Source organism: Rutidosis leptorrhynchoides, chromosome 5 (genome assembly GCF_046630445.1).
Source record: "Rutidosis leptorrhynchoides isolate AG116_Rl617_1_P2 chromosome 5, CSIRO_AGI_Rlap_v1, whole genome shotgun sequence".
NCBI classification, from domain to species: domain Eukaryota; kingdom Viridiplantae; phylum Streptophyta; class Magnoliopsida; order Asterales; family Asteraceae; genus Rutidosis; species Rutidosis leptorrhynchoides.
Window position 1 is genome coordinate 299,838,921 of NC_092337.1, and position 6,830 is coordinate 299,845,750.

Genomic DNA, 6,830 nt, shown 5'->3' on the forward strand with positions numbered 1-6,830 from the left:
CAATAACTAACTAATTTTTGTTTATATCTGTTTTTATAATATATACCTAATTAATATTAATAAATAAATAATAATATTAATAATAATATTAACAATAATAATAATTATATTAATAATAATAATACTTTTAATATTATTAATAAAAATAATAAAAATGTGAATAGCAAGAATGATGATATTTTATAATAATATTAATAATAATATCATTAAAAATAATAATAATAATAATAATAATAATAATAATAATAATAATAATAATAATAATAATAATAATAATAATAATAATAATAATAATAATAATAATAATAGATAAAGATAATAATAATAATAATAATAATGATAATTATAATTATAAAGATGATAATAATATTATTATTAATGATAATAATAATAATAGATTGTATTATTTTTATAATAATAATATTTGTAATATTAATAATAATACTTTTAATATTATTAATAATGAGAATAATATGATAATTAATAAGTATAACAATAATAATAATAATAATAATATTAATAATGACAATACTGATAATTGCAAATGATAATAATAAATGATAATATTGTTTAAAAAAAAGGATATTAATAATAATAATATTAATATATCAAATTAATGCGTAATTATTTACAAATAATTGTTTGTGAGTTGTCGGAACTAGTCGAAGTTAGGTTTAAATTTAGTCGGAAATTTTCGGGTTGTAATAGAAGCTAAACTTGAACAAAACTTGAACATTTTGCTGCTGAATGCATGTCCAGAAAACCTTCAACATCACATGCTAACTCCTTCTCAAAGGCTGATAAGTACAAGAACAAGTACAAAGCTATGAAGGCTCAGATGAAGGAAAGTGCAAAGGCTGATAAGAAGGAAAAAAAGCCAGAAAAGGTTCTAGTTGCTGAGCATCATGATTGGGATGAAACCAGCTCTTCTTCGTCTTCTGACATTGATACTGATGATGATGATGCTGGTTATGCTTCTGGTAAAAAGCTGTGTTTCATGGCCAAGGAGGTCGAGGAGTCTGATGAGGATGATAATGGTAGTACATTTGCGGCTGATATGAGGGAAGCTGATCGAAAAAAGGATTCACCTCAATAGAAATCTGAAATGCTGTATAAGGTTGATAATTTTTGAACTTATACTGATGATGAAAAAGCTGAAATGTTTGACTACCTAAGAATTGATTTATGTAGAGGTAGTAAACTTGAAAAAGTTTTAAAAAATGATAACAAATCTTTAAATGATAAACTTAAAAGCAAAACTGATAAAATTAAGATCTTGAAGGATGAAATTTCAAAACTTTAAAAACAAAATTTTGCTTTAAAGTCTCTTCATGTTGAGGCTGCAGATGTTAAGAACCAGCTAAACGACCTCAAGAAGGTTGTTGCTTCATGGTGTACATCTGTTCAACGCACAGCTAAGTGTGTAAATGAGCAGGTACCTGCCCAAGTGGAAGCATTCTTTTCTGGTGACTATACTGCTGTTGCTGCTCTTGCAGAAGTTACTTACATGGACCCCATTCTCGAAACTGATCATGAAGTTTTCTTGCCAAATACATTCGCCAAGATAGTTAAGGGTAAAAAGGTCTTAACAAATAAGTTTGTCAGACCTACAGTGACCCCACCACCATCCATGAAAGAAATTTTGGAGGATGAAGTAAAAGCCAAGGAAACCAGTACTTCAATTGATGAAACTACTGATCCATCAAGCATTTACTATATGACTCCAAAGGAACGCATTAAAAGGGAAATCACTGAAAACAACCAAAGAAAGTAAAAAACAATTGAATCCCCTTCATGTTCAAATTCCACCAATGCTGAGCCAGCTGATGAACATTGTACTGGTCAACCAGTAGCTACTGACAAGCCAGCAAAATGTAATACTTGCAAGTCAAAAGCAGTAATCAAGATTCACACTAATCGTCTGGTATCAGCTGATGGGTCAGTAACTTCTCACACTGGCTCGTCGAACAATAAAGGCAAAGCAGTATACCATGATTATGGTACTGGTTCTAAAAGGAAAGCTGCCCTTAAAGGAAAAGCTAAAGTGAACCAAATTGTGGAATTATGTGCTGAGTCATCTATCACTGAGATAATGACTGTCAAGCTTGACCAGCTTATAGCTGCCATATCTGAAAGTAGACCCGGTCTTACTGCACCCTTTTACTCAGTGTATGACCAGTCACCGATACCAAATGTGAGAAAAATGCTACAAGTGTGGTAGCAAGTTTCACTTAGCCAACCGGTGTACACTAACCCTAACCCCATCTGCTGCCTCTTCAAGCAAGCCAGCAGACAGGAAGAGATCATCAAAGATGACCCTTCCAGAACCCATCCTTGGATGGATTCCCAAAAAGAACTAATCTCTTAGCTACTGTGCAGGGCATTCAAAACAAGCAAATCTAGTATCTCGATAGTGGTTGTTCGAGACATGTGACCGGATGTAAGTCCCTGCTGATGGACTATCAAGTAAAGGATGGTCCAGTTGTATCATATGGAGATAATTTGTTGGGTTACACAAAGGGTTTTGGTACTTTAACAAATGGGAATGTTACATTTTCAAATGTAGCATATGTCGTTGGGCTTAAACATAATCTATTCAGCATAAGCCAACTGACAAGCAAAAGTAAGATAATCCAGTTTAGAAGGAAGATTGGCACTATTTTTGATAAGACAGGGAAGCCACCGCTGACGCAAAAAAACATGAGAACATGTATCAAATTGACATGAACACAACAGTCACAACAACTGATACTTGTTTTTATTCAAAGGCAGCAGACAACCTTAAGTGGTTAAGACACAAGAGACTCTCACATCTCAACTTCAAAGATATTCATAAGTTATCTAGTAAAAGTTTGGTGTCTGGGCTACCCACAGTGTCTTATGTGAAGGACAGACTATGTCCTGGATGTGAAAAAGGGAAGCATCACCATGCCTTATTCAAGTCAAAGCAGATTTCATCTATTGAGAAACCATTTCACCTACTTCATATGGATCTTTTTGGTCCTGTTAATTTAGCCAGCTGTAGTGGGAAGAAGTATACATTGGTGATTGTTGATGAATATTCCAAATACACTTGGGTATTCTTTTTGAAGCAAAAGAGTGAAGCTGCTGATGAAATTATCAATTTTATCAAAAGAATGGAACTACTGAATGGGCAACTGGTGAAGCAGCTTAGAAGTGATCATGGTACAGAATTCAGAAATGCTACTTTGGAAGAATTTTGTACTGACAAAGGTATTTCACAGAATTTTTCTGCTGTGAGAACACCTCAACAGAATGGTGTTGCAGAAAGAAGAAACAGAACTCTCATTGAAGCAGCAAGATTGATGTATGCTAGGCAGGGTACGAAATAGTATTATATTTTAATTACGAAATATTACACAAGTTTTATTTAATTTACGGATGGGATATACCTAAACCTTGCTACAACACTATAGGCAGTGTACCTAATCGTAGAGTAGTGTAGTTTTTAGTAAGTCCGGTTCGTTCCACAAGGAGCTGGTGATACTTACTATATTTTTAACAACTATATTTATACAAAATATATATAATTATATAAGTAGTAATATTATTATAAAATGGGGGTTTTACCGTTTAATGACCGGTTTGTCGATTCTATATTTTAAGCGTAAAGATAAATGACGATAATTAAAGTGCGTAAAATAATGACAATAAATAAAATGACAGTAAGTAAAATTGCGAGTAATAAAATGACAGTAAATAAAGATACGATGAGAAATACAATAAAAGAATTATGCTTATTTAAACTTCCGTAATCATGATGTTTGACGTTTTGATTTAATTAATTGTTACCCGGGTTAATTGTCCTTTGTCCTGGTTTATTTGATACCTATCTGGTTTTTGTCCATAATAGTCCATCGGTCATAAATATAAAGTGCAAGTGTCCTCGTCAAATTACCCTTATACCCGAAGTCAAATATTCCCACTAATTAAGGATTTAAACTGTGACGCAGTTATCACTTCTGTCAACAATTACACCAGTTATCACTGTATGTAATCCACCCCTGTTTTGATTAGATATGAATATTAATTTACCCACTTGATCAGTTTGAATAATCAATTACCCAACCCAATTGATTAATTAAATGATTATAATAGATTTCATATGGACGTCACTAAATAGGACAACCATAATCATTATTAATTATTAGGTTAATTAATTTAAAGATAGGTTCGACAGACTCCAATGAGTTGTCACTCAATTAGACAATACCCCCCATCTATTAATAGCCAATAATCCAATTTCTACAAGTGTCGGTCTTTTGCCCAAACCTTAATTATGGTCCAAAGTTCAATAACCCCGTCTTAATATTTTAGCCCAATATCACGATTACTTCGGCTCAAATAATCATAATAATAACTTAGTTACGAGACATTAAATTAAAAAGGAAGAACATAGCTTACAGTGGTGATTAATCGCGTAGCATTGCAGGACAGAATTTCGATTTAAAACCCGTAAAACATTCTTACAATAACCCAATTATTATTAAACTTAAATTATAATTATAAAATATATATTTCTTTACAGAAGGAAGAAAGAAATAAAAGGTGTAAGTAAATTCATTACTCCGTAGTCTCATTTCATAGACAAATATTGATTTGAAATTTTCACTTATGACCCCTTAACTATGCTCAATTAACAACTTTTTATTATTTATTATTATTCTTATTATGAATTATTTAAATATTATATTATATTCTTGTGCATAGTTGACTTGTACTTTCAGCTCCGTTGCGTCGAGCGTTGAAAGTTGGTTCATGTCTCGGTTCCGGATTTTCGAACGCCTTTTCGTATAATTTAATATCTTGTACTTTGCGTTTTGCGGCTTGTACTTTTGTAATTTTGAGACGTTTCTCATCAATAAATTGAACCACTTGGATTGTATCTTGTACATTTGAGCTTTTTGGTCATTTGCATCTTCAAATCGTCGAATCTGTCTTTTGTCTTCACCTTTTATTATTTAAACGATAATTACTTGAAATTAGAACAATTGCAACAAAAATCTTGTCTTTCTTGAGGGATAATGCTATGAAATATGTGTTCGTTTTTAGCATTATCAATATTCCCACACTTGAGCGTTGCTTGTCCTCAAGCAATATAGTCTTGAAATAAAAACATACTTGAATCACTTCTTTATTCTTCACACTTTGTACATCAGTGATTTCAATACGGCGGTTATGAACAACGAGAGTAACGATGTGGTTTACAGTCTCACATGACTATAAAAATTTAGATCCGTTAGGAAATTGGATCTTTATGAAAACATTTGATCTTTTGAAAATTCAATCTAGTTTTTATCCTAGATAAGTTTTCCGGAATAACCCTTTACCGGTGTTGCAAAATGTTATTGTGAGTTTTGTGGGTTTTGAATTTCAAAATTTTAGCTCAAAACTTTACGGTTTTGTGTCACCCACTTGCTAACCTTGTATTAGGAAAGCAACACGTCCAGTTTACTTGTCCCGTATTTTACCTTTCGGTAAACTATCGTCCGGTTGTAAAGGAAAGCGATGAACAAGAAACTGTTAAGGCAATGTCTAATGACATGCATTTGTTCATGGTCTAAAACGTGTCGGATGCTATTACTATCCTTTGTAGGAGCAATAGTAAAGATCATCCTATAATTTTTCTGGTCTGGCACAAGGTCCTGTCTTCGACCATGCTATGCAATCACCATTCTTACGGTTGACACCCAATTTGGTTCAGGTGACCTGATGAATTCCAGGTGAATTCCTAGGATTTTACGTTTAATGGTAATGAACGCATTGAAAATGGTTTTCAGAAAACAAATCGGTTTGTAATTTTGATCAGAATATTTTCTCGTTCAAGCTCGAGTTTAGATATCATTAAATTCCATGAGTTTGTAATTCTCAATCTTTAAGGTCAATCTCAAGGATTGAGTAATATCAGGCTTAAAAGCTGATTTTTAATCTTTAAGGAGATTATCCTTTTCTGGGGGTCTGATTCATTAGTCTTATCAAGCTAATTTGCACGGCGCCCTCTCCATTTTACGAGACAGATCCTCTCATGGTTAGGATAAGTCTGACCACATGGCGACCCTGTTTGATGCTGAGGTCCGTGGATTTCCTGCTGATTTTAGAGATGACTTTTCTAGATTTTTCGTCAACCTACAGCTGGTCTGGACGACAACTTCTTGACCTAAATCAAGAAGCGCGTGTCTTTTCGGAAGACTTTACTTCCTTTTAATGATGGAATTGATTCATCGTGTAGATCCATCTTTCTTTCAAAAGTATTACAATAAATCGGGTAAAACTGATTAGTATCGTCCAAAGCAAAAGTACCTGAAATAATCTTGTACAAAAATATGTGATAAATATTTTAAAGAACTTGGTAAATTCTTCCCACACTTAGCTTTTATTTATTCTTTTTTTTTTCCTTTTTATTCTCTTCTATTCTATTTTAAATGAATTCAAGCATTTTGGGTTGTTTCTCAATTTATGTCCTTTCCGAGGTAACAATAATTTCGGTATTAACAACTAGTTTTATCGTTCATAAATATGTATAAACATGATTTTGAATTCATTTAGTTGAAATTTTTTCAAATTTACACAAAATTTGGCAATTAAACAAAGTGTAAACCCGAGAGAATTTATAACCCTTCCCCACACTTGAGATCATGCAATGCCCTCATTTGCATGAAATCAGTAAAAATTTAAATTCGTGAGGGTGATTAGTGTAGAAAAATGATTAAAAATACCGAGTTTGCAAACATATTGTTGTTATTTCACATTTGATATTTTGTGTCTTGTCGTCAAAATTAGTAGCTTTTGCTGAACTTAATTACAGTCTT